The sequence below is a fragment of the Pelodiscus sinensis genome, chromosome 2 (assembly GCF_052426305.1).
Source record: "Pelodiscus sinensis isolate ZL-2025 chromosome 2, ASM5242630v1, whole genome shotgun sequence".
NCBI lineage: Eukaryota > Metazoa > Chordata > Testudines > Trionychidae > Pelodiscus > Pelodiscus sinensis.
This window is the reverse complement of record NC_143053.1, coordinates 115,058,995-115,086,021: the sequence shown is the minus strand read 5'-3', so window position 1 is coordinate 115,086,021 and position 27,027 is coordinate 115,058,995. Positions and strand designations below refer to the sequence as shown.

Here is a 27,027-nt window from a genome sequence, read left to right as displayed (position 1 = left end):
CAATGAGATGAAAGGTGCCCTCTGTTCTGTTTGAAGGGAAGCTGCTTACATAGAGCTTTTAATGGACAGGTAGACAGAGCCTTGTCTCCTTGCCTTCACTGAGTTAGCACCCCATCTGATGAACACAGAGCTCCCAAGGATGTGTGACTCTCAATCTGCACTCTCGGCTACTCCTAAGACAATACAAGTATGTACTGTCCCTCACTCAGGATAGCTTGTACAAATCTACCCTTAGTTTAGACCAGGCTTGTGCACCTTCTTTTCCTTTAAAAAACCAACCCTACACAAATATACAAACGGATCATGTACAACTTCAGTCTTCCTAATCACCTCCCTGTGCCTTCCCAAGAAATAAACAGCAGTGTTGTGGTACAGTGCACTCATTGGGAGCTTGGCATGCACTTTCTTACTTCATTTTAACATTGGAAATTTTCCTTAGTTCTATGTAACACATCGAGGACAACCTTGCTCTGTTTCTGTTTTAAAAAAAAAAAAAAAGTGTTTTTCTGAAGGTTGCTTAATGATATGGGGAGACCGAGACCTTAGTGTCATCAGAGCAAATCCCAAAGGGATGTAGCCTTCCTGAAGAGCAAATGCCTCTGATTTCCACAGGCCCTGAGAGCTGTCGGCTGCCTTTGATCCCAGTGACCATGAAGTGATTACACTTTTGCAGATCCTAGCAGGGGCAGATGGAGTCACGCTTAAGCATCTCTGCTCTTTCCTTTCTTAGAGGACCTAAGTCATGGTTACGCTATTGCTGACAGAACCAATGCATGTGAAATCTGTAACCAAGAGCACAAAGTTTCAGTATAAACATGGGCACAATTCATGCTCTCTATTTTATCATTACACTTCTTTTTCTAACGTAAGTGTCCTAATAAGCAAATGAACAAACAGAACTCTCTTATCTCAAGTTTCTGACAAGGAACAGAATTGTTATTTAGAGCAACAATTGAGATACCATTGCAAAGCTCTAGACATTTCTTTCATTTAACTGTGGTTTGTGGGAACTGGCAAAAATTAAAAAGCCAGGCTCTGACCCAGACAAAACCCAGTACCTCTTGACTGGGGGCATTACTCAAGGAAAGAAGAAAGATTTCGACCAAGTTCTCTTTATACTTAAGAGGTGACAGTAAATTGTTAAACAATTATGGTCTATCAGAGTAGTAAGTACCAGAACACCAAGTCCACATTAAAGATGTTAAAGAGCCACCAGGCTCTTACTACATTTAAAATGCAGAGCCCCAGCGGTTCTGAGCCGGCACGAGCCAGGACTGCTCAGCTCCGGCTTGTGCTGGCTTTGGGAGCCACCTGCGCTGATGCTCTGCATTTTAAATGTAGTAGCTCTTACTACATTTAAAATGCAGAGGTGCAGCTGTCCCAGACTGGCGCAAGTTGGGATTGCTCAGTCCTGGCTTGCATTGGGTCCAGTAGCCCCTGTTCTTGGCGGCTTGTGCTGGCCGCGGACAAGGGCTGATGCCGGAACAGCCCCGGCCCATGGCCAGCCCAGGCCACTAAGAACAGGGGCTGCTTCGTGGCAGCAGCCCCTGTTCGCTGAGGGGCCTAACTCCCCACTGGGACCCCTGTGAACCACCTCAGGGCTGCTGCCTTATACAAAAGGAAGCAAGTAGTTGAGTACTCGACTTGATTACCCAATAAGCTTAGCCTCAGACTAGCCCACATTGACGAATATGTTCATATCTGACCCTGGAAGCCTGCTGTGATTTATCACCACTAATTTTCATCTCATGTCCTTGAAATGCATGAGTAAATAAGAATGAGAAGGCCATATTATCCACTGGTGTACAAGGGAAAAAATGATTATTCACCTTCTTGTAACTTGTTTTTCAAGGTGTGTTGTTCATGAGCATTCCAATAAGGTATGTGCACATGCCAGAAGATTTTTCCCTAGTAGCTATCCATAAGGATGGTCTGGGGGCCCTCCCTTGGTGTCACGCCTTCGTGACACCCAATATAGAGCCCTGCTGACCCTCCCTCTCCTCAGGGCCTTCTTACCAGTTACTCTGCTGGGGGGTCAGAGGGTAGGTATTGGAATGGACATGAACAACACATCTCAGAGAACAAGCATTACAAAAAGACAAGTAACTGTTTTTTCTTCTATGAGTGTTTGTTGGTGAACACTACAGTCAGGTGATCACAAGCCAAAGTTCAAGTGATGAGGTCAGAGTCTTGCACTGACTGGAGCACTGCTTGTTCAAATGCTGTATCATCTCAAGCCTGATGGGCGATTGCTTAGTGCACAGCAAAAGCGTGGCTGGAGGACTAGTCACCATTCTACATATTTCCTGAGTAAAGATCTGAGCCACGAATGCTATAGATGAGGCCTGCGTTCTGGTGGAGTGTGCAGTGAGTGAGGGCTCAAGCACTCCTGCAACCTTGCAGCATTCCAAATGCTGGACACTGTCCAGGATAAGCCACACAGGGATGAAACAGGCTGGCCTTTTTTTCTGTTCTTCACGGCCACAAATAGCTGGATCGACCTTCTGTCTGGTTTCGTTCTTTCACTATAAAAGGCCAGCACTCTGCAAACATCTAGGGAATGCAGTCTCTGTTCCCAGCTTCTTGAGGGCAGCTTGGGATGGGATACTGGGCAGAAAATGTCCTGGTCAGTATGGAACTGCGACATCACCTTTGGGAGGAAAGAAGGGTGGGGCTGGCGCTGTACCTTTTCTTTATAGAAAATATTATATAGGGAGGCTCCCATGTTAGGGCCCTGAGCTCAGATGTTATTGCGAGCAGGAATGACAGTTAGTAAAAGAGCTAGAGCAGGGAACATGTAGCCAGTGTTCACATATCAGTCCCATTAGCCTAGACAGGACTAGATTGAGGTTGTAAGCAGGGTCAGGTTGGCAGACATGAGGGTAAAGTCATTTAAGAATTGGCTGACCATGGGTTTTGCAAACACTGAGCAGCCCTGTGTGCCTGGGTGAATTGCCGATATAGTAGCTAAATGACCCTGTATTGACGAGACTGACAGCCCTTGCTGCTTTACATGAATGAGGTAATCCAATATAAGCAGCACTGAGGTGAGTGTCAGGGAAATGTGTTGCACCGACCAGATTTAAAATGTCTTCCACTTAGCTAGGTAGGTGGCTCTTGTTGTTGAGGGTTTCCTACTGCCTAGGACAGGGGTGTCCAAACTTTTTTCAAAGAGGGCCAGATTTGATGAAGTAAACATGCGTGAGGGCCGACCATTTTGCCTGACATTCTTTGAACCATTAAAATTAAATGCAAATTAACTATTTTATGCAAAGTTTATTGCAAACGGCAAACGACATAACACCAACTATACATGTTGTGTCCAAATATATTTATAACTGATTTAGACCAACTGACATTAACTGAGATTTTACAATGTATTCATCTCAATTGAAAAAAAAACTTGCCTACACTAATGTGAAGGGTGAAACTGAGATCTGGACTGCAGTACATAGGCTAGGTCTGGTTCAAAGGCAGTGGTTTTGATGCGCAAAATGTCACGCAGATGAGAGTCACTTAGTCTTGTCCTCACGCGGTTCTTGTTACAGTTCATAGCAGAGAATGTCTTCTCACACATATATGTTGAGCCAAACAAGCTCAGCATTTTCTTAGCCAATGTTCGAATCTCTTGAAACCGGCTCTTATCCAGTTGGCGGTAAAAGTTCACAAGAGAGAGCTGTTGGTGACGACTGCGTAACTCGCTGTCACAATGCAGCTCAATGAGCTCGAGCTGCAGCTGATCTGGAGCATCATCGGGGTCAACAGAGAATGGAGAGGAGAAAAGGCTGATCTCCTTTTCAATAGCTGCAAAGTCCTGAAAGCGCCGTTTAAACTCCCCAGCCAGAGATGCAATGTCTGCTGCATACCTGCTCGTTTGCGCACTGATATTGTCCTGTGGAAAACTGTTCATTATTTCCTGCAACGCTGAAAAATGTATGGTATTGGGCTGTGTTTGTGACAACTGCCTTATGAAAAGTTGCAGCTTTGTCCCAAAGGCTTTGAGGTGTGAATAAAGCTGGTTCACCGCTGCATCTTTCCCCTGAAGACTCGTGTTCAGTACATTCAGATGCTTTGTTATGTCAACTAGAAACCCCAAATCAGCCAGCCAAATAGGATCAGATAGTTCTCGCATTGGTTGTCCCTTTGTTTCCAAGAATTCTCCGATTTCCTTTCTGAGAGAGTAGAAACGCTGCAGTGCAGACCCCCGACTGAGCCATCTTACATCGTTGTGATATAAAACATCTTCGTATTCAGCCTGGATGTCCAGTAGAAACTGTTTAAACTGGCGGTGGCACAGGGCTTTAGAGCGAATAAAATTAATAGTCTTTAGCACCGGTTTCATAACATGATCATATTTGAGATGTTTAGCACAGAGAACTTGCTGATGAATGATACAATGGAGTTTAATAGCTTTGCCTCCTTCTTCGATCACCTTGTTACAGATTAGGGTTGATAATCCACTTCGTTCACCAACCATGGCAGGTGCCCCATCAGTAATAATCCCAGTAACTTTGTTCCAAGGCAGTTTCATGTCATCTATGGCGGAACTAACAGAAACAAATAAATCTTTTCCTCTTGTTTGGTCCGTAAGGCTCTGGAGGTCAAGTAGCTCTTCAGTCACATTCATTTCATCGTCCACCCCTCTCATAAAAATCAGCAACTGAGCTGTGTCAGATAGGTCCGTGCTTTCATCACAGGCTATTGAAAAGAAGTCAAAATCCACTCCTTTCGATGTCAACTGTCTCTTAATATCTGATGAAATCTCCTCAATTCTCCGTGCTACAGTGTTACGAGCCAGGCAAATGTTGGCAAACTCTTGCTTCTTCTCGGGACAGATATTCTCAACCATTTTCATAACGCATTCTTTGATAAAGTCACCCTCAGCAAAAGATTTGCAATTTTTAGCAATTAACGTTGCCACCTCATAGCTCGCCCTTGTGGCATTTTCATTTGACTCACGGGCTCTTATGAAAAATTTCTGTTGTGACATTAAAACAGCTTCAAGTTGCTTCAACTTTTCACTGCGGTCGTGCCCTGTAAGCTTATCGTATGTGCTATGTCTCGACTGGTAGTGTCTCTTGACATTAAATTCCTTATAAACAGCCACAGTCTCTTGGCATATCAGACAAACACAGTGATTCTCTATTTCAGTGAAGAAATATTCCACTTTCCACCTGTCCTGGAAGCGGCGGCCCTCACTGTCAACTTTCCTTCTCTTATTTACAGTCGCCATTTTTTAAAATTGACCAGAAGGGGAAGGGATCATGTGAGCGCAGTGCCAGAGGTTTAATACACTGCCCAAGTAATACACTGCACTAATACACTGCCCAACAAGAATTCTCTTGCCTTTGTGGCTGTTTGTGGCGAAGTCTCTAATGATGAGCTCCACGTGCCTGAGCCCGCCAGGAAGCTGACAGTGCGCAGGGCCAATCGCAGATACTGAGCTTGAGCAGCTGCGGAGTCCGTCCCTGATCTCAGCAGCTGCGGAGTCCGTCCCTGCACTCTCAGCCCCAAGGTAGAGGGCTTGCAGGGTCAGAGGCGGGTGGAGAGCGCAGGGCACACTGGCCTCACGGCGGCCCGGGGGCAGGGCGAACCCGTAGCCAAGCGGGGGAGCAGGGCTGTGGACGTGCCCTACATGGTGGACTTTAGGACCGCAGCGGCCGCCATGGACGGCGGCAGAGCGGCCGGAAGCGGCGTCAGTCAGAGGAGTGCCGGGGAGCCAGGAGAGGGGGAGGAAGCGGGGGCTGTCCCTGCACTCTCAGCCCCAAAGCGGAGTGCAGGGGCAGGGTTTGGGACCGTGGCAGCGGCGGCGGCGGCGGCCCGAAGCGGCGCGCTGAGCGCGCCAGTTAGAAAAAGCACCGGGGAGCCAGGAGAAGTGGGGGGCCATATTAAATCCGACCGCGGGCCGCATTTGGCCCGCGGGCCGGACTTTGGACATGCCTGGCCTAGGAGAATGTGCCTGCCTCATTCTGAGCATATGAGCTCCATCATGTTCAGTCAAAGAGCTTCCATTCTGTGAGGTACAGTGACTTGAGGTTCGGGTGTCAGAGACAATCATGGTCTTGGATCAGAAGGTCTGGGAAGAATGGTTAGGTGACTAGGCCTCCCCTGACATGTCCAGAAGGGATGTGCACCAATGTTGACAGAGCCAGGCTGGTGCTATTAATATGACCTGTGCTCATTCCACGAATGAATGGTATGGGTGGGCAGGCATATATAAGATGACCTCCCCATGGGAGGAGAAATGCTTCTGTGCAGGAGGCTGATCTATGGTTGTGGAAGAAGCAGAACTGCTGGCACTTCCAGTTGTGTCACATGGTGAACTGGTCTACAAGACTGAATTTGTGACATCTGGGTGAAGGGATCACTTGTAGCCATGAAATGACTTGCTGAGGTGGTCCGCCAGCTCATTCTGTACCCTGGGGAGGTACGAGGCTTGCAGGTCTATAGAATGTTCTACATAGAAATTCCACAGCACGAGGGTTTCTTGGCACAGGGGAAAGGAGCATGCACCTCCATTTTTTGATATAAGCATTGCTGTTTTATTGTTCGTTGTGACTGATGCACAGTGCACTGTGAGGTGTGTCCAGAAGGCTTGGCATGCCAGGCGCACCACCCCGAGTTCTCTGATGTTGATGGGGAGGGTCAGGGTCAGGGTCAGTCTCAGACTAGATGCCTTGGCTACATCTAGACTGGCATGATTTTCTGCAAATGCTTTTAATGGAAAAGTTTTCCGTTAAAAGCATTTGCGGAAAAGAGTGTCTAGTTTGGCACGGACGCTTTTCCGCAAAAGCACTTTTTGCGGAAAAGCGTCCGTGCCAATCTAGATGTGCTTTTCCGCAAAAAAGCCCCAATCGCCATTTTCACGATCGGGGCTTTTTTGCGCAAAACAAATCTGAGCTGTCTACACTGACCCTTTTGCGCAAAAGCTTTGCGCAAAACGACTTTTGCCCGAACGGGAGCAGCATAGTATTTCCGCAAGAAGCACTGATTTCAGACAGTAGGAAGTCAGTGTTCTTGCGGAAATTCAAGTGGTCAGTGTAGACAGCTGGCAAGTTTTTCCGCAAAAGCAGTTGCTTTTGCGGAAAAACTTGCCAGTCTAGACACAGCCCTTGAGTCCCAAGTTCCCCCAGATGAGCTACCCACATCACATCTGATGCACCCATCATTAGAGACAAAGATAGTGGCGAGGCTGTGAAGAATAAACTGTCCCAGTACAATTGCGTCCACACTGGAGTGGGGGTTATATTGCTTGTGTGGACTTAGAAAACCTTTTTACTCAGCGGGCCAACCAAGCTCTTTCTAATATTTTGTCAATGCACATTTGGTGCTGAGCAGAAGACATAGCGAGCCCATCACACACGGAGGTGTGACTTCCTTCGTTCAGAACAGCCAGTGTTGGTAGGGTTGCTTCAGCACAAGTCAGGATGCTCTTTTGTGTGAATGAGACTGAAGAGCCCGTTGAGGCAAGTTGAATCTGCCCACTCCCAAGCTTATAACAATGATAGTACTAATCATTTATATTTCTAGTGCACCTTTCATCTGAAGATTGTTGAATGAGTTACAAACCTTAATGAATGTACAGATATTGAATTGCACAACACCTCCTGCGACGTGAGTATTGCTTTTTCAAATGAGGCAGTGGAGGAACAACACGGCAGCCGACGGGGGCATGGTAGACTAGTGGCAGAGCTGGGAAAAGGCACACAGTTACTGTGGTCAGGGGTAAGGCCAAGGAAGGGGCATAGAGAGCACTCCTTGCCATTAGAATGACAGCACATGGATCCCAGCCAGATGAAATCTTCTGTTAGAGAATCACGTTGGGAAGTGAGTGGAAGCCTGTGAGTGGAATGGTGCACTTGCTCTGAGCTCTCATGTACAATGGTGAAGAGAATGGTATATAATGAGGGGTGGATACTCTGTGCAGGTGGCCTCAGTCAGAGCCTTGCATCCCTTATTAAAGTCAATAAGTTTGCAGAGGTACAAGAGGGGAGAATCTCATTCATGTTGTATGTTTAGATTAGGGCTGTTGATTAATCACAATTAGCTCGTGATCAGCAGAGCTAAGAGCCTCTGCAGGCCCCTGGGCAAGGTGTGTGTGTGGGGGGGGGGGGAGCGAGGACAGTTCTGTGCTCTCAGAAAGGGCAGGGCTGAGGGCAGAAGGGGTGGGGCCATGGACAACCAGATCCTTAGCACTGCCTGGTGCTCTAGCACAGTGCTCTGATGGGGATTTAAAGGGCCTGGGGCTCCAGCTGCTGCTGCTTCTACTATAGCAGCAGTGACCCAGCCACGGGCCCCTTTGAATTACTGGGCCCTAGGACAATTCCCCTCTCCTCCCCCACCCCGCAGCAGCAGGCCTGCATGCAACTAACTAAAAAAGAATTGGGGTGTTTTAATCACACTGTTAAACAATAGAAGACAGATTGAAATTTATTTAAATATTATGGGATGTTTTTCTACATTTTCAAGTGTATTGATTTCAATCAAAATTCAGAATAAAAGTGTACAATGCTCATTTGACATTTATTTTTTACTAGCCAATTAGCCCGTCATAAGACGGGATTTTCAGGTCTTCTCTCCTGAGCTCTCTCTCTTTCTTCCTACTGCCTCCCCCCCCCTCAGCTCTACTCCACCTCCTGCCTCTCTCTCTGTCTCTTTCTTTCTCTTCTCCCCCTCCTGCCTCTCACTCTCCTTTCCCTTCTCCTCCTCCCCCTGCCTCTCTCTCCCCTCCGTCTCTCTCCGCCCCCCCTTCCTCTTCCCCTTCCCTCCCGCCGTGGCGCTTGGCTGAGTGCTGCCTGCTCAGCTGGGCTGCCGCAAGGGAGGGGGGTGGAGCCGGGGCCGTGTACATCACCTCCCCGCTCCTCTCAGCCCCTCCCATCCCGGGGGAGCCCAAACAGCCCCTTGTGCTTCTGGCTCCCCCGGCGGCCCAGCTGAGGGGCGCAGCACTCAGCTGAGTGCCACAGCGGAAGGGGAAGGGGGGCGGTGATGTACACAGTCCCGCCCCCTGGCTGTGTACGTCACAGCCCCACCCTGCCCCGCCCCGCCCCTTTCTCGCTCAGCCGGGCTGCCGCGGGGGAGGAGGGGCGGGGTAGGGATGTACATGGCCAGGGGGAAGGGCTGTCTACGTCATCACCCCCCCCTTCCCCTCTCCCGCGGCGGCCCAGCTGAGGGGCGCACCACTCAGTGCCATGGCAGGAGGAGGAAGGGGGGGCGGTGACGTACACGGCCCCACCCCCTGGCTGTGTACATCACTTCCCCACCCCCCTTCCTGTCCCACCGGGCCCACCTGAGCAGCGCTCAGCTGGGCCCTGGCGGGGGAGCAAGCGGCAGCAAGCAGTTGCATATCCCCCCCTTGCCAGGTCTGCTTCCTGCCCTCCTCCTCCCATCCAGTCCCACGGCCCTCGATCCCCTCCCAGCTCTGCTTCCCACCCCCTCTTCCTGCTGGCCAGCCCCAAGACCCCCCGGTCACTCCCCGCTAGCACTGCTTCCCTCCCCCCTTCCTCCGGGCCCCCCATCCTCTCCTACAGTCCCCGATCCCCCCCCCCAGCTCTGCTTCCCACCCCCCTTCTGGACAGTCCTGTCCCCTTCCCCTTCCTGTGTGGCACCCCACCCCCCTTCCCCTCCCTCCGTGGTGGTTCGGCCAGCCCCACGGCCCCCCGGACACCCCCCCCCCCGCCCGCACTGCTTCCCTCTCCCCTTCCTCTGGGCCCCCCCATCCTCCCCTCCAGCCCCCAAACCCCCCCAGCTCTGCTTTCCATTCCCCTTCTGGCCAGCCCTGCCCCCTTCCCCTCCCTGCGTGGCGCGCTGCAGCGCTCCCAGCTGAGCGGCGCTCCTGCTGGGCCCTGGCAAGGGAGCAAGCGGCAGCAAGCGGCCCTTTGGGGTCCGCATTCCCCACGTGCATTGCAAGATATGTACATGCCAGATGTGCTAAAGATGCATATGTCCTTCCATGCTTCAACCACCATTTGTGAGGATGTGTCTCCATTTCAAAGACTGGTTCTGCTCGATAGCGAGCCAAAACATGTTCTTTTTCATCTGTGTCATAAAGCCACCAGCAGACAATTGATTTTTTTTGTGTGATTCAGGTTCTGTAGTTTCTATGTCCAAGTGTTGTTATTTTAAGATTTCGAAAAGCATGCTCCATACTGCATCCCTCTCAGATTTTGGAAATCACTTCAAATTCTTAAACCTCGGGTTGAGTGCTGTAGCTATTTTAAGAAATTTCACATTGGTAGCCTCTTTGTGTTCCGTCAAATCTGCAGTGAAAGTGTTCTTAAAAATGAACAATATATGCTCGGTCATCATCCAAGACTACTATAACATGAAGTATATGGCAGAAAGTGGGTAAAAAATGTACAATTCTCCCCCAAGGAGTTCAATTTTAAGAAGTGTTATCAGCATGGAAGCATATCCTCTGGACTAGTGGCCAAAGCATGAAGAGACATACAAATGTTTAACATATCTAGTATGTAAATATTTTGCAATGCCAGCAACAAAAAGTGTCATGTGAATGCCTGTTCTCACTTTCTGATGCCATTGTAAACAAGAAGCGGGCAGCATTATTTCCTGCAAATGTAAAGAAACTTGCCTGAGCAATTGGCTGAAGAAGAAGTAGGACTGAGTGGCAGTGGCATAGCCATAAGGGCCCACTTGGGTGGGCCACAACTTTGGGAAAGAGGCAGTGAGGGCGGGCAGGAATTAAAGCCTGGTGCCCGGATCCCACTACCTGGCTGCAGTGTTGGATGGATTGGGGGAAGCCCTAGCAGCACTCTGACCCTGCTCCCCCTCTGGCTTGCCAGGTGAACTGGCAGAGCAGGACAAGCACTAGGCATGAGTAGAGCCATGGAGGGCTGCTGTGTGTACCTGGATGCAAAGTAGATTGGCTGCAGACCACTCAGGCCCACCCACGGTTATGCTCCTGTTGAGTGGACTTGTAGGCTCTAAGGTTTTACATTGTTTTATTTTTGAATGCAGTTATTTTTTGTACCTAATTCTACAGTTGTAAGTTTATCTTTCATGACAAAGAGATTGCACTCCGGTACTTGTATGAGGTGAATTGAAAAATACTTACAAATTCCTTTTGTTTTTTACAGTGCAAATGTTTGTAATAAAAATATAAAATTAGCACTGTACATTTTGTATTCTAAAATCAATATATTTGAAAATGTAAAAATATCTACAAATATTTAAACAAACAGTATTTTATTATCGTTTTGCAGTGTGATTAATCACAGGATTAATCACTATTCATTTTCCTAATCACTTGACAGCCTAAGTTTAGATATGTAAAACCACAAAGAGCCTCTCTGATGCCATAGGGAAAGGATTTGATCCAGCCTATGGTAAGTTTCTGTACCACTGGCTAGAAGCCCCCCTTCAACTGCAAGGGAGAGCTGAATTAAGTGCCAAAGAGGCATGGAGTTTTTTGCTTCCCGCCTTGGAAGCAAGTGAGTGACGAGGGTTTTTGGTTTTGTTTTGCTTCTCACTTAGAAGCAGGTAAGTATTGAGGTATGTGGTTTTTTGATTGTGTATGCCTCCCAACTGATTTTTCTGGCCCTGACCAAAAAAAAAAAAAAATCCCTGTCCCTGCCATAGACCAACCTCCTTGATGATTTGTTAAAAGTACGAGTGGAGATTGTCAAAGTAGTCAAGGGCACTGAAACACGTACTTGCTAGTGATTGTAATATGCAGTATTGTTATAGCTGTGTGATTTCCAGGATATTAGAGACCCAAGGTGAGTGAGGCAGTATCTCTTCCTGGACCAATTTCTCTTGGTGAGAGAGCTTGTCTCTAAAACATGTTACCTCACCCATCTTGTGTCTAGTGATTTTAATAGCAAATGTATCCAAATTACCTCGACTGCTTGGAAAATCCTCAGCTTCAATCACCATAAATAAAAGCGGCTCCCCCACAAAGTATAAAAACAAGAAATAAACTAACAAAGTGAACAGTGCAGATGAAAATAATACCCTGTTGTCATCCTCAAACCAGCCTTTTCCTGCTCAACTGCTCTCTTAGGCTACATCTCGACAGTGGAGCTATTTTAGGATACCGGAAGTATCCCAAAATAGCAATTCCGCATCTTTAAACACTCCTGTTATTTCAAAATATAGTTTGAAATAATGGGCACACTATTCTGGCATCCCTGTAACCCTCATTCCACAAGGATTAAGGGACTTGTCGGAATAGGGCTTTGTTTTGAAATTACCTTAAAATAAGTGATGCAATTTGCATAGTACAAATTGCGTGGCTTATTTTGAGGTAAGGGTGTCCTGAAGACCAGATTTGTACTATTTCAGATACTGCTCTACCATGGCTGGAAAAACTCTGCCGATAGTCCACCCCTCTCACTTGCAGGGTGGGACAGTCCAGCTCTGTGCAACTCAGCTGCAGCAGTATGACCTGGATACAGATGCATTCTCTTAAGTAGGGAGGTTCCTGGCCATGCTTGATAGATCACTGCAGAAACCCACAGGCAGCGATTTCACAAAGCACTGATTTAATTTGTTTCCAGTGTGATGCTGTACTGAACAAGTGGGTTTGTGCTAAGATACTGTGGTGACAAGGGTCATGGAAGAACCTGAAGAAAGTACAGAGTCTCTAACTTACTTTCTGAATGGCTGTAAGGTGCTACATCAAATAGAGCACATTACAATAGTTCAGTCTGGAGGGGACAAAAGCATACCTCACAATGGTGGGGTCCAGACTTGAAGGAAATGGTCACAACCCCCCAGAATGACACAAATGAAAAAAAACCTGCCTTGGCTGCCATCTTACAATGATCAGGAACCTAACCAGACTCCTACGTTGTCAACATAAGTGGCACATGGCAGAGACACTCTCATAGGAAGAGGGACAGATTGAATTTTTGCCGCATTTTTTGATTGCTTTCTGCAGCCTACAGATCCCACCTCTCTTGGCCTCATCTATGTCCGAAGCTCACATACTGACTAGGACAGGAACATGATCTGGGTAGGAAGAGAAAGAAACTCATAGCTGATGGCACTCAGCTATGAGTTTCTTTCTCTTCCTACCCAGATCATGTTCCTGTCCTAGTCAGTATGTGAGCTTCCTCATCAACCTTCTTAATAGCTACACGTAGAGACTGAACAAGAGAGAGGACAAAATGGAGCCCTGAAGAACTCCACAGGAACAAACCTTTTGACTGGAGGAGCTATCGTCCAATTGTGTCTTCTAGGTTCTTCCCAAGAGCTAATAAGTCGCCACAGTGCATCTCCATTCCTCTCTGCAAGACACAGTGAAACAAGAGCTTGCTAAACATAAGTAATATAAATATAGATTATGATACAATTCCAGCTCACTGCTAGGGGCCAAATTCTGGCCTCACGCTACTGCAACCTCATTAATTTTACAGAGATGGTTTCAATGAAAATGAGGACAGAATGTGGCTCATTTTATGCAACAGAATCACTAAATAACAACATAGAGGAAGAGTGAGGTAGGAGACTGGAGATATGTTATGTAACAAGCATTGAAGTTTTCTAGATGGTGGTTTGGCTCATGGTGACAAGTCCCAATGTAGTTACCATTTAACAGGTGTTGGTGTGAAAAGAGTCAGGCGTCTTGGCCTAATTGTCAAAGTGCTCAGCAGCTCCCAGTAGGAGTTGTGGGGACTGAGCACTTCTGAAAATCAGGATACTTGTATTTAGAGCCCTAGCTATGGATTTGTGAATCTACCATTAGACAGCCAGGTCTGAAATTTGGCCCAGGCTCTTTGTGTGTCAGATTGTAAACTCTTTGGTCTATGGAACTACTTCCTTGTTTCTGTTGGTTTTGTTTGTTTTTGTTTTTTAAATACTTTCTATTTGATGTAATCTGGTTTATTCCAAAAGGCAGAAAAATTGTACCTCACAAGTGTTTTACACATCTCAGGGATAATTTATAATGTCCAGAGAAGGGGTTGATTCCACTAGAATCAGGAAATCATCCTAATTTTCATTAGATTTGATTTTGTGGAGGTATATGTGTTTCAATGAAAACAACACTGTACGTTTTGAGAGTTATTTTCCATATAACCAGCAATATCATGATTTAGCCTAGTTTTAATTTACACTCATATTACATCCAGCAGACTAGACCAAATTCAGCCCTGGAAGGTGTGGGTGAAATTTCCATTGAAGTCAAGGAAGTGAAGTTGCACCCACTTATGCCAGTGTATAATTTGTTCTGTTAATGAGTGCTCAGAATAAATGGGGTATTGAGTGGGGGCAGTTGGTTCCAGTGCCTTTCATAAAAATATAAACTGTCCTCAGTCCACATGCACACAACTTTGTGTCAAAAGGGCACCTCTGACACATATTAGAACAGACTGCATGAGGTTGAGCTGGAAAAAAAAAAGCCCAGTTGTTTGAGGAGCAATCAGTATTCCGATAGACAGGAGTCCAGGTGTTTGTCTAATCTGCTCTTAAACATCTCCAATGATGGAGATTTCACAATCTCTCTAGGCAATTTAGTCCAATGCTTAACCATACTGACAGGTAGGAAGTTTTTCCTAATTTCCAGTCTAAACTGCCCTTGTTGCAATTTAAGATAATTTGTTTATTGTCCTATCCTCAGAGGTTAACCAGAACAATTTATATCCCTTCTTTTTGTAACAACCTTTCACATACTTGGCAATTATCATCATGTCATTTCTCATTCTTCCTTCATAAATCATGTTTCTAGACCTTTTATCATTTTTGTTGCTCTTCTCTGCATTTTCTCCAATTTGTCCACATCTTTCCTGAAATGTGGGTCCACTCCAGCTGAGGCCTAATCAGAGTGGACTAGAGTGAAAGGATTATTTCTTGTGTGCTTACAAAACACCTGCTAATACATCCTAGTCATGTTTGACCCCCTTCCCCCCCCCTTTTTTTTGCAACAGTGTTCTACTGTTGACTCATGTTTAGCTTGTGGTTCACTATCACCCCTAGATCTGTTTCTGCAATACTCCTTCCTAGCATTTCCCATTCTGCATGTGTGCAACTTAAGTGTTCCTTTCAAAGTGGAATATTTAGATTTGTCCTTTTTGAATTCCATCCAATGTACTTTAGACCATTACTACTTGCAACCCTTTTCAACTTGGTATTGTCTGCAAACTTTGTAAGTTTACTCTCTAATCCATTAACTAAATCACGGATGAAGCTACTGAACAGAACTGGACCCAGGGTCCCCACTTGATATGCCCTTCCACTGAACCACTGATTATTACTCTCTGGGAATATATGTTGTAGCTATGGCCTTCTTTGGGTGGCAATGAGAGGGGCTACCCATATGAGCTGCCTGTTCTTCCCCCAATCACTGTTCCCTGTCTTCAAGTTGGTTATCCCAAAAGAGGGTTTTGTCAGCCCATACAGCCTATGAATTGGAGTTCCTGATATCACCTCCTCAGCATAGGCATGAAAAGTTAAAGCTGAGATTCTGATGAAATATTGGTCAAAAAAAAAAAAAAGGCCATATGCATACACATATAGTGCCTACACCTTAATTTTATCCTGCTCCATATCTTGCTCAAGAGTTTAGAGTGTATGCAGGCAGTCCCCGACTTACGCGGATCCGACTTACATCGGATCCGCACTTACGAACGGGGCTTTTCTCGCCCTGGAGCTCACGGGCGGCGGGTCGCCACCTGTGTCCTCCGGGGCGAGAAAAGCTTCTCCCGGTCTCCCTGGTCTGCTGAAACTGACCAGCAGCTGACTACAGGAAGCCCGAGGCAGAGTTGCTCTGCCCCAGGCTTCCTGGAATCAGCCGCTGATCAGTTTCAGCAGCAGCTGACTTGGGGACGCCTGGGTTTCTTAAGTTGAATCTGTATGTAAGTCAGAACTGGCATCCAGATTCAGCCGCGGTTGAAACTGACCAGTTTCAGCAGCGGCTGACGCCAGTTCCGACTTACATACAGATTCAACTTAAGAACAAACTTACAGTCCCTATCTTGTACGTAACCCGGGGACTGCCTGTACTCCTCAGGGAAGACCTCTGGCTTCTTAAATGTCTTTAAAACACTGTTTACACTACAGTACTGTAGGTAAATTATTAGTATTATTATCATTGTTGCTGACTGCTTTTCCTCTCTCACACACATATACACACACACACACACACTATACAAAATAACACATATATAGCAATAACAGAGGGATAAATTTTGCCCTTAATTGGACATGGAAATCTCCCATTAAAACCAGTGGAAGTTGTCTGGGCTCAAACGCTGGCAGAATTTATAAGAATATATTCTATATCAGATATGATATACCAAATACAAAAACTATGGTGGTGAATGTGGTATAAAAGATAGATAAATGGATTGACAGACATTCTGAATGATTAAATTAACTTTGAAACTGAAGGGCTACGTCTACACTGGCCCCTTTTCCGGAAGGGGCATGTAAATTTCATGAGTTGTCGTAGGGAAATCCGCGGGGGATTTAAATATCCCCCGCGGCATTTAAATAAAAATGTCCGCCGCTTTTTTCTAGCTTTTAAAAAAGCCGGAAAAGAGCGTCTACACTGGCCCCGATCCTCCGGAAAAAGCGCCCTTTTCCGGAGGCTCTTATTCCTACTTTGAATAAGGAATAAGAGCCTCCGGAAAAGGGCGCTTTTTCCGGAGGATCGGGGCCAGTGTAGACGCTCTTTTCCGGCTTTTTTAAAAGCCGGAAAAAAGCGGCGGACATTTTTATTTAAATGCTGCGGGGGATATTTAAATCCCCCGCGGATTTCCCTACGACGACTCATGAAATTTACATGCCCCTTCCGGAAAAGGGGCCAGTGTAGACGAGCCCAAGAAGATTACATGTATCTGATATTCTGACTTTCAGAAACCATTGTGTGTTTTGGGAGGCAGAGGTACGTATAAGAGGAGGAATGTGAATTGCCTTTAAAAGGGATGGAAGTTGCCCTAACAAACAAGTTATGCATCCACTGTGTTAATCAGTCTTCTTGTTGGCTAGCCCATTTTAGCAATAGATCTTCTAGTCTACAATTGCTCTCTGCAATTTTATTTTACTATGCTCCAGTACAGTTCAGCCAGATGCACACACTGAGACATTGTTATACAAAAATGAATTTGTACTCTGCAAAGTCATTCTTTGTTGGGCAATTTTCCAGCCCCAGGACTTGGTGGAAGTAAAATCAGGAGGAGACCGCCAGCTGTTGGAATGGCTCCTTGGAACTTCAAATAGCCAGGTATCAGAATGAAATAATTCTGTTTCCTCCTTGTTCCCTATAAATGACACTCATTTATTGATTTCAGTCTTTAAGTACCTCACTGCTTCTAATCAGTTATTGAGAGAGAGAAGGTGGGTGAGACAATATATTTTATTGAAAGGGCTCCCGAACTGTGGGCAATGGCCCAAAGATGAACTGTGATACAGTCCTGGTGGTCCTCTACGGGTGGAGTTTGGAGGGTACTAAGTGGGCATTCCCCCCAAAACTTTATACACTGGCAGAGTAGTGGCTGGCGATGCCCCACCACCCTGGGACTAGAAGAACCCAGCACCAATAGCAGGTAGCAGAAGCTGAAGCAGAAGCTCAGACAGGGAGAAGGATGTTAGTAGCAATGACTTTCTCCATCTGAAGCTTTTCATCTGAGCAGTTGGTCAGGTTTGATGCAACCGACACACCTTTCACCATATCCTTCTTTGCAAGTTCCATTTCTGTATTTAATTAAAACATTCATACAGTCCCACTATGACTTTTTTCTTGAATGTATAGAACTATTTGTTATTCCATTTATTATGTATAACATTGCAGTGTCGAAAAACATTATAAACATTGCAGTGTAGAAAATCTACAGGCAGTGCACGGTGCTCTCCGAATGGCAGCCCCCCAAAGGCAGTGAGAGCTATACATCTTCTGTCCCTGTGCTTGTTAGCACAAAGAGAAGCTGACTTTTACTGAGTGAGAGCTCTGTGGAGATCACTTGAGTCACTAGAAGAATCAGGCTGTTTTTCTTTTTATTAAAGCACAGTCTGGGGGCACATATAAGCTTTAAAGTGGATTGGACTCCAAGGGGTTATACAGTTGGCCAAAAATAATTAGAAACTACATAAGTAAGACTGGCATAGGTCAGTCCACCATGAAAGAGCATTGTTTATCCATGCAGAGAGGTTGTCTGAGCCCTATGATTCTGATACTAATGAAATTCTAGGTCACTTTCTGAGATGCTGTAAAGTTTATAGCTACAGAGTTGTTTTACAGAAATCAATGGAGCAACACTGATTTACACAACTGATTATATGACCTCCCATGACTACAGACTCTGTCATGAACTGACCAGATGTGACCCTGTGTAGATTGTGATACCTTTTTACATAACACAGAGAAGGTGTGAAAAGCCTGAGAAGTAGAACAAGGAGTAGAAATTTCTAGGTTCATATTTACTGCCTAGAAATCACTGAATTGTATTTAGCTAAAGGCAGGGAGACCAATATGTAAGAATGCAGATGCAGAACATTCATATACTAGCAGTTACATTAAGGGATGTAAAATCCCATGTAATTGGTTAACCAATTAAATGTGACGTTTACTTCACATTTAACCAGTTAATCAATTAAGGGAGGCTGTTCTAGCCCAGCTGCCTCCTTCCCCCGTGTTTGGGCTGGAGTGGCCCACCACTGCAAGCAGGGGCTGCTCTGGGCATCCAGAGCAGCTCCTATATATGGCAGGCTCCAGCCACCACTAGTTAACCATTCACATCCCTATTTATGTTAATTGCTTACCTTTGTAGACTTGGCATCCATAGCCGAGGAAATCTGATAAACAGAAGTCAAATTCAAAATTTATTTACAATTCAAATGACATTTGAAGTAATAATATTGACTTTTTATAACGAACACTAATGAAAGTCAATAATAAGGCCTCTTATCAGATATTTTAGATTATTAGCTTGTTTCTTCTCCACAGAGATGTCAAAAGGGAGTGTCCTTAGATATACTCAGGTGATTGTACATGAACAAAACTTGCTAGGTTGGGAAGATAGCTGGTAATTAACAAGGATTTCAGCATAAACTTGAAAGACTGCCATATGAAAGATGGAAAAAAATGTTCTCTCTTGCCACAGAAAGTAAGAGAAGAAACAATGGGTGAAAACTGCAGCATGGCAGATTGAGATTAAATCTTCCTATCTGTAAGAAAAGTAGGATAACAGAGGTTTCCAAAAGAGGCTGGACAGCCATCTGTCTTGGTTGGTTAGACTTGACAAATCCTGCATCTTGGCAGGGGATCAACTACATTACTTTTATTTTGTATGACAAAATATAGGCACCCAGCTGAGAGAGAGACAAATCCAGATTGCCATACTCACATAATCTACTAAATATTTGAATTTCTGTCTGTGCATCTGTCTGTCTGTGTGTTGTCTGTCTGTTCAATAATTCCTCCTAAGTGGTAAGAGCTAGGGTCACCAAATTTGGTAGGCAGCTTCCTCTTATCATAACTTAAAGCAAGGTCAGGGTTTGGTTGTATCAGGAAAATGGGATGTGCCTGGAATGGGATTGCTTCTCATAAAACCATTCAGAAAAGAGACTATCACCAGGCTGGTGAAAGGAACTGGCTAAGGATACACCCCTCTGCTCATCTAGGACTGCCCCAGACCTGAGCCGCCCACCCCCCAGCTGCACTTCAAGGAGAATGGGGAAGGAGGTTGATGCCCCACCCCCCATTCCTACAGGAACATTGCTGGCTGTTCCCCTTTGTCAGGGAGGGAGGGAAAAGTGCAGTTTGATGTGTTCCTTACTCTGGCTGGAGAACACAGTTGGCAGATGAACTTGTAGCTGCCCCAGCTGGGAAACATGCACCCTTCTCTCCGCTATGTGCGCTGGCTCTACGGCAGCCACGGAGAGGTGTTTTTCATCTGGTCACAAGCTGCTCCAATGACAGAGAGCTGGGGTTGTCCTCTCTCTCCAGAGCAGCCTGCCTACTGAACCCTTCATCCCCAGCCCCACCCCAGAGCAATTATTTAAATGAAGAAAAATAAATATTAATTGAGTTAAGGACCCAAGAAATGCTGGGTAAATCTTCTAATGAAAAGGATGCTGACCAGTAGTTCAAGCCCATAATTCAGCCACTTTGGATTTTTTTTTTTTTGAGAAATGGGAGGAAACAGGTTTGCAAAACTCATAGGATAGATTATGCTTTACACAAGGGGTAGGCACAAAGGAGCCTCCCTCTTCTCTGCATAGAGTTCAAGCACAAATTCACATATTACTCCTTATTAGTGTCCTCTTGGTACAAGCCATCTCCAAAAGGATGGAGATGGGTAGAAAGGAAGGGAGGGCCCTGTTTCAGCCCTACTCTACATTGGCCTGCCCAACTGATTTGATGTGTAGGAGACAGGAATGTTATACCCACATCTGATGGGTGGGTCAGACCAAAGGTCCATCTAGCTCAGTATCCGGTCTTCCAACAGTGGCCAATGCCAGGTGCTCCAGAGGGAATGAACAGGTAATCATCACCACCCTTGTCTCTAATAGGTACTGATGGACCTATCCTCCATTCACTTATCTAATTATTTATTAAATCTTATTACAGTCTTGAACTTCACAACATCCTCCAGCAAGGAATTTCACAGGCTATATGTTGTGTGAAAAAATACTTCCTTTTGTTTTAAACCTGCTGCCCATTGATTTCATTTGGTGACCCCTCCACCTGTGTTATGAGTAAGGATGTTAAAATGCGGTTATCAGGCTAATCGTATTGTCAATACAATTTGCTGTACATTTTCAAAGACTGAAGCGGCCGTAGTGGGAACTGGTGCAAACGGGGGACTGCTTGATTCCCCGCTGTGGTGCCCCCACCTTGCTGCCTCTATAAGAGGCAGCGGGGGGGGGGGGGAGGGGAGGGGCGGGCGGACAGGAGCCAGTGCTAGATGGAGCCAGCTTAAAAGCCAGTTCCCCCCAGCACCATCTCGAGGGTGCCTCCTGCTCCCCCCTGCTGCATCTATCAGAAGCAGCTGGGAGGAAATAGAGGATGTTGATGTGAAGCAGCCCCTGTCTGCAGGGGTTCCAGCAGGGAACTGGACCACCCTGTGGACAGGGGCTGCTGCCGCCAAGCAGCCCCTGTTCGTGGCAGCCAGGGCATTTCAAAGGCTGAAGCGGCCAAAGTGGGAACCAGTGCAAGCGGGGACTGCTTTGGTACCTGCTGCACCCCAGCTCTCCCCCCATTAAGACTGTGCTGGGGGGAGCCAGCTCCCCCAGTACCGGCTTCTGCTCCCCCCATTTGCTGCCTCTCTCTGTACAGCCAGCAAGTGCAAGAGGCAGAAGCGACTAGTCAAGTCACTACTCGACTATCCGATAAGCTTATCCTTATCAGATAGTCAACTAGTCGCTTACATCCCTAATATGGAGTAAATAACACTTCCCTATATAGTTTGATAAGTTTATAGACCTGGACCCTATCCCCAGTAGCTGTCTCTTTTCCAGGCTGAAAAGTCCCAGTCTTATTAATCTCTTCTCATATGGAAGCTGTTACATACCCCTAATCATTTTGTTGCTCTTTTTTGAACCTTTTACAATTCCAATACATCTTTGTTGAGATGGGGTGACTACATTTACATGCAGTATTCAAGATGTGAGCATTCCATGGGTTTATATAGAGGCAATATGATATTTTCAGCCATATTATCTATCCCTTTCTTAATGATTCCCAATATTCTGTTGGGTTTTTTGACTGATGCTGTACATTGAGTGGATGAGGATTCTTTGAAGATTTTTGTGGTTCTTGGGGCCCTATGGATTAATAGGATGGAGCCCTCGGCTTCATTCCCGGGGGACCAAAACATGTTCCCGGCAGTGCAACAAGTAAGAAACTTCACGTGTTGAAATTAGATTGAGTTGAAGTGGATTTTATTCTCTTCTTTGTGAAGGGGAGACTAACACCCTCAAATTTTACTCTTTGATGCCAAAGAGTGTTAAGGACAACAGGATTAGGACCTAAACTAGCCATAAAGAGAGATCAAAGCAATGTTTTCCTGATTCTAATTTGGACATTGACACTTTCCATTGGTAAATGGAATTTTAAGCTAAACCTGCCATGACTTGTTGTTGTTGTCTCGGTCTATCTAACACTCTCTGTTCTACCAAATGAAATATTCAAAACAAAGTTTGGTTTTGGGGGTAAAATATTTATATTCTATAAATTACAATCAAATATGGAGAATTAATCATTTTACAGCTCAAATCCTACTCACTTTACTCAATCCTGTTGATTTCAATGGGGCTATCTGCAGACTAGGACAAGTGAAATCCTGCTGTAAATATACATGTCCAGGAAAAAATGACTCATATAGCCTTTGGGACCTATCACAAACATGCTGCAGGTCCATTAAAAATAATGGAATGTCTCACTAAGCTGGAAGCCAGTGTGAGCTGCAAGGTGGGGCAGGATAAAGCTTATTTTAAAACAAAACAAAAACACTTTGAGGTATGTTAACTCAGTTGCTCAGATTTAAATGTTTATAAAAATGCCGGGACCACATCTTCAGCTGGTGTAACTGGCAATACTTCAGTGAAGCCAATAAAATTATGCTGATTTATATCAACTAGTTGAGTCCCACTTCACGGCTGTGGTGCAGCAGGCTGGGGGTGGCAGAGACAGGAGGGTGCAGCAGCACGGGGGGGCCCAGGCAGGTGAGTGGGTGGCACAGGCGTGGGGGAGGGCCAGGTGCAGGAAGACCCAGGGCACTGGCTTGGAGGACTGAGGGAGGGATGGGTGGAGTGCAGCGCGCAGGGGGCTTACCGCCAGTTCCTCCACTTGCAGCATCTCTCACTTTTTTTGTCCCCAGATCCCATGTGCCACTTGGAGTAGTCATTGTGCCACAGCAGCAGCTGCTAGATGGACCGCGAGGTGCCACACTTTGCTGCTCCCGCAGCCCCCACCTGCCAGACAGGCCACTCCCAGGGCACTGGAGCAGCGTGGGACCCTGGCCCATGAGCCGCTCGCTCCAGTGGGCACAGCTCTGCATTGTACCACTGCCGCTGCCAGCTCCCCACTGCCGCTGCTTGCCACTTGCTGGGGAGGCAGCAAGCCCCGCCTTGAGCCCCCACCAATGGCAACCCAAGGGAAGGTCCATCGGGCCACCTGTCACTGCGCCTGCTCCCACCACAGAGTGGGGTTCCCCTCAACTCATTTCTCATGCATTCTGGCATTTTCTAGAAACTTCTCAAGGCTTCCAGTGTATTCTCAAATGTTTTCTGTGACAGATGGTGCGATGGACACATCTCCTTTTATAATAGTATAGATTAAGATTGTAACCCAGGTTCCTAATGCTGTGTTAAGAAAGCAGTTGGCACAGTGGGCTAAACTGCTCATGTTAATAGGAGAGAGAGCCCCCTGACATCAGTGTTAGGCTTCTTGTTTAAATGCCTAACTACAGATGGTAGGTGACTAACTTTATGAACCTATGTTTGAAAAATTTTGATGCTAGGCGGAATTGTGCTAATAATTCAGTAATCTACATTTAAATAAATCCTTTTATCAGGTTTCAGGGTTCGAGGCATGAAACTCAAGCATCTCCTCATCCTTCTACCAGGTGTCCTTAACTTGGCTCCTGCCTACATCTCTACCCTTATTTCCTTCCATATTGCTTTCCACTGTCTTAACTTTGAGGAAACATCAAGTCAAAGTGATCACTTGTTCTTATTCATTCACCTTGGACATTTTTCTGCACTGCAAAAAAACACCCAAGCAATGTTCCCTGTAATCTTTTCCATCCATGTGCAGAATACGTTGTATGTGCACTGAGGCATGTGTGAATGTGCACCACGAATAGAAACAAAGAATCTAGCTGTGTGCGCACTGCTAATCGGCTGCGTGGCATTGGAATCTCTCCTGAGAGCACACAGCTTCCAAGGAACACTGCAACCAAGTCATGTGCATCAAACTCTGTCACACCCTTTCTTAATCCAGTGGTTCTCAAAGTGTGGTCTGTGGACCACTAGTGATCGATGGTCACCTCCCAAGTGGTCTGCAGCAGGAGCTCACCACCCCCAAGCAGTTTGCACACAGCCGCAAGGCTGCAGCATCAGCTCTGGCCAGCAGGCAGGGAAGTGAAGAAAGCAAAATCACCCCACCTCACGCGGGTCATGGAGCTACACGTGGGGGAGTGCTGCTGCCATGGTAGAGCAGCATGTCACTCAGTTGGTCCTGTGGGGCAGGCAGCAGGTTAGGCTGCACAGGGCTTGACCCGGCTGGGTGGGCCCTCGTGGCACGTGAGTGGCCGGTGCCCCTCTCTTCTCCAGTTGCAGGTTGGGCTGCACCACGTCTGGCAGTGGTGAGAGGAGGCGACGCTGGGACTCAGGACCCTGCACACGCAGGAGGCAGGTGGGGGATCGGGACCCTTCAGGCTTTGCACCTGCAGGGCTGGACACCTACCCGCCCACCCCAACCTTGCTGTGCCACGCCTAGCCTCTCTGCCCCTCCTTTTCCCACCTAGCCACCTTGACCCCAGCCCTATTCCCAGGGGCATGCTGCCCCCATCTCCCTGAACCCCCTCAGCCCCCCAGCTCTAGTCCCAGGCTCTCCCTGCCCCTAGCCAGACACCCTACCCCCAGGCTGCTCTGGCACCCTCACTCCTGGCCAGACACCCTACTCCCAGCCTGCTTCTGCACCCTACTTCCCACCGAGACCTCACACCCTCATCCCCTTCTGTACCCCACCTCCCTCCCAGATCATGCACCCCATCCCTATCCCACTCACTGGCAGTCTTGTCCCACACACTAAACCCCTCATTTTTGTCCCCACCCCAGAGCCTAAGGGGGGGGGCATAAAATCCACTAACTTCAGAATCCCAGATAAGTAATTCTGGCCTATGAGAAGCCCTGAACCTCAGTCCTCCCTGTCCATTCCCTTTGCCTTGCCCCATGGGGCTGGAGTTCCAGAAGCATTAGGGGTGTCAGTTGGGGCCACATCAGTGAGGGTTGAAGGAGGGGTTTGGAGGATTTTTTTTTTTTTTTTTTTTTGCTTCTCACTTGTGTGGTCCCCAACTGATTTTTCTGTGGGTCAGTGGTCCGACACAAAAAAGTTCCCCACATCTGCCATAAATAAACTTTGAAACCTTTTGTGTTGGACATAAACTAACATGAGAAAGTTAATCAAAACTTCATTTTAAATAAAATAAAATATTAATTTAAGTGCTTAATCTGTTTAATAATTTAAATTAAACCGGTCTCTCTAGTTGCAGCACTAGCAAAATGGCTAGGGTGTAATTATGTAATTAACTATGAGTTTCCATTAGCAACTGGTAGTCTGCAGGGAGGTTTATATTGAGCCAGGTGGTCCATGGGCCAAAAAGTTTAAGAACCACTGAAATAACCCAACAACACTGAGAACTCCAACTGTTCACTAAGTCAATAAGCAGTCTATGTATGTAGCATTTACATCGTTTACATTGTATATAGCCTTTAGACTAAGTACTGAGAGAAGAAACTTATGTTAGGAACAATTCTCTTACACTACAATGTCTTGTGTACTTAGGGCTGCATTGTGAGTTAATTTATACTGGTGTATTCCCAGAGTAACTCCATTGACTTCTGTGAGATAAATGGGTATCTGACATCTCTAAAAATCAGGCCATGTAGGTGCTCCATCTGTTCCTCTTTTCTCCAGGCATGCCTCCAATATGCTCTTCCTATGTCCAATATTTCTAGGAACTAGAATGGCTCTGTGGAAGGTGCTGAGTTTAGCCCAATTTATGACCCTGAGATTGTTCTAAACTGATCTTCAAGACTGGCCTGAGGGGCATGAAGCATCTTATAATACCTTTGTCAACTACAAATTTTATGGTACAGCTCAGACCAGCCCTAGAATACAGATGTTAATTTTTTTATATAAACAAATCTTAGTTTCTGGAGCAGACGATGGCAGCCACCAGGAAAAACTAGAAATCAGTGAATCATCCCAGTTAGACATCCCTCCCCCCTCCCGTTCCTGCTAAAGTTACCCCTGCTCCCCCATACAAGAGTCACACAGACACACACTCCAGCTCCCTATATAACAGAGAGAAACACACTCACAGAGTCCACAAACTCCTCAACTCAAACATTTCTTTTGAAATGCAGTGCTACTTCAGAAATAAATTTGGGACCATGGAAAGCTTTTCCAATTAACAGAGAAACATTCCCAGAATCATACCTTTATTGGCAATGGTGATGAGATGGTGATTTAGTTTGATTTACTAATGCACAATGCAAACCGTTGATAAACCAAATGTTCTGGGGTAGGCATGGAATCAGCCTTTGCCCTTAGGGTATGGAATTGGCACTGTTTCTGCACCAGGCCAAAGCCACCTTTTTAACCAATGCTTGTATTGGTGTTTAGGTGTTTTAACAGATTTTTCTGCCCCACCCTTTGGAGAGAGGGGTGTGTGTGTGTGTAAATCTTTAAAAAAAATTAAGCCATCTCAAATATTTTAAATAGAGAAGCAGGGTAAAAATATTTTAAATAAATAAATGGTAGGCCAAATTAATCCCTGCAGTGGCTGGATTAATGCAGATAGTTTTGTCTCTGTGTCCCCCCACTGGTTCTGCTACTTAGAACAGTTTGTACCTATTAGGCCAGGGGTGCCCAAACTTTTTTCAAAGAGGGCCAGATTTGATGAAGTGAACAAGCGTGAGGGCTGACCATTTTGCCTGACATTCTTTGAACCATTAAAATTAAATGCAAATTAACTATTTTATGCAAAGTTTATTGCAAACGGCATACTTTTCATTTCGTCACATGGATGACAAATCTAAACAGGTGTTAAATCACTCTGCCTTTCATATCTGAAGGCCAGATGAAAAAAAAATCCAGGAAGCTAAAATATATGTCAGGAACATTGTAAAGTACATTACATATTATTGGTAATAAAGGTTGTCTGTCAACTTTTAAGTTAAAAAAATATGAACAGGAACATAACACCAAGTATACATCTTGTGTCCAAATATATTTATAACTGATTTAGACCAACTGACACTAACTGAGATTTTACAATGTATTCATCTCAATACCTATGGATTCGTTGGGGGCCATAAAAGATAGATATTGCCAAATTA

At 46.0% G+C, this 27,027-nt stretch overlaps 1 long non-coding RNA gene across 4 annotated transcripts in view; it reads right to left on the bottom strand.

Moving 5' to 3' along the window:
* The window catches only part of LOC112543992 (uncharacterized), a 61,886-nt gene that overhangs the window by 33,008 nt on the left and 1,851 nt on the right, over positions 1-27,027 (bottom strand). For all 4 annotated transcript variants that reach the window (XR_012901658.1, XR_012901661.2, XR_012901657.2 and 1 more), the window contains exons 2-3: positions 18,718-18,750; positions 13,160-13,247 (exon numbers count right to left, since the gene is read on the bottom strand). This is a non-coding gene — a long non-coding RNA (uncharacterized LOC112543992). The remainder of the gene's footprint in view (positions 1-13,159; positions 13,248-18,717; positions 18,751-27,027) is intronic.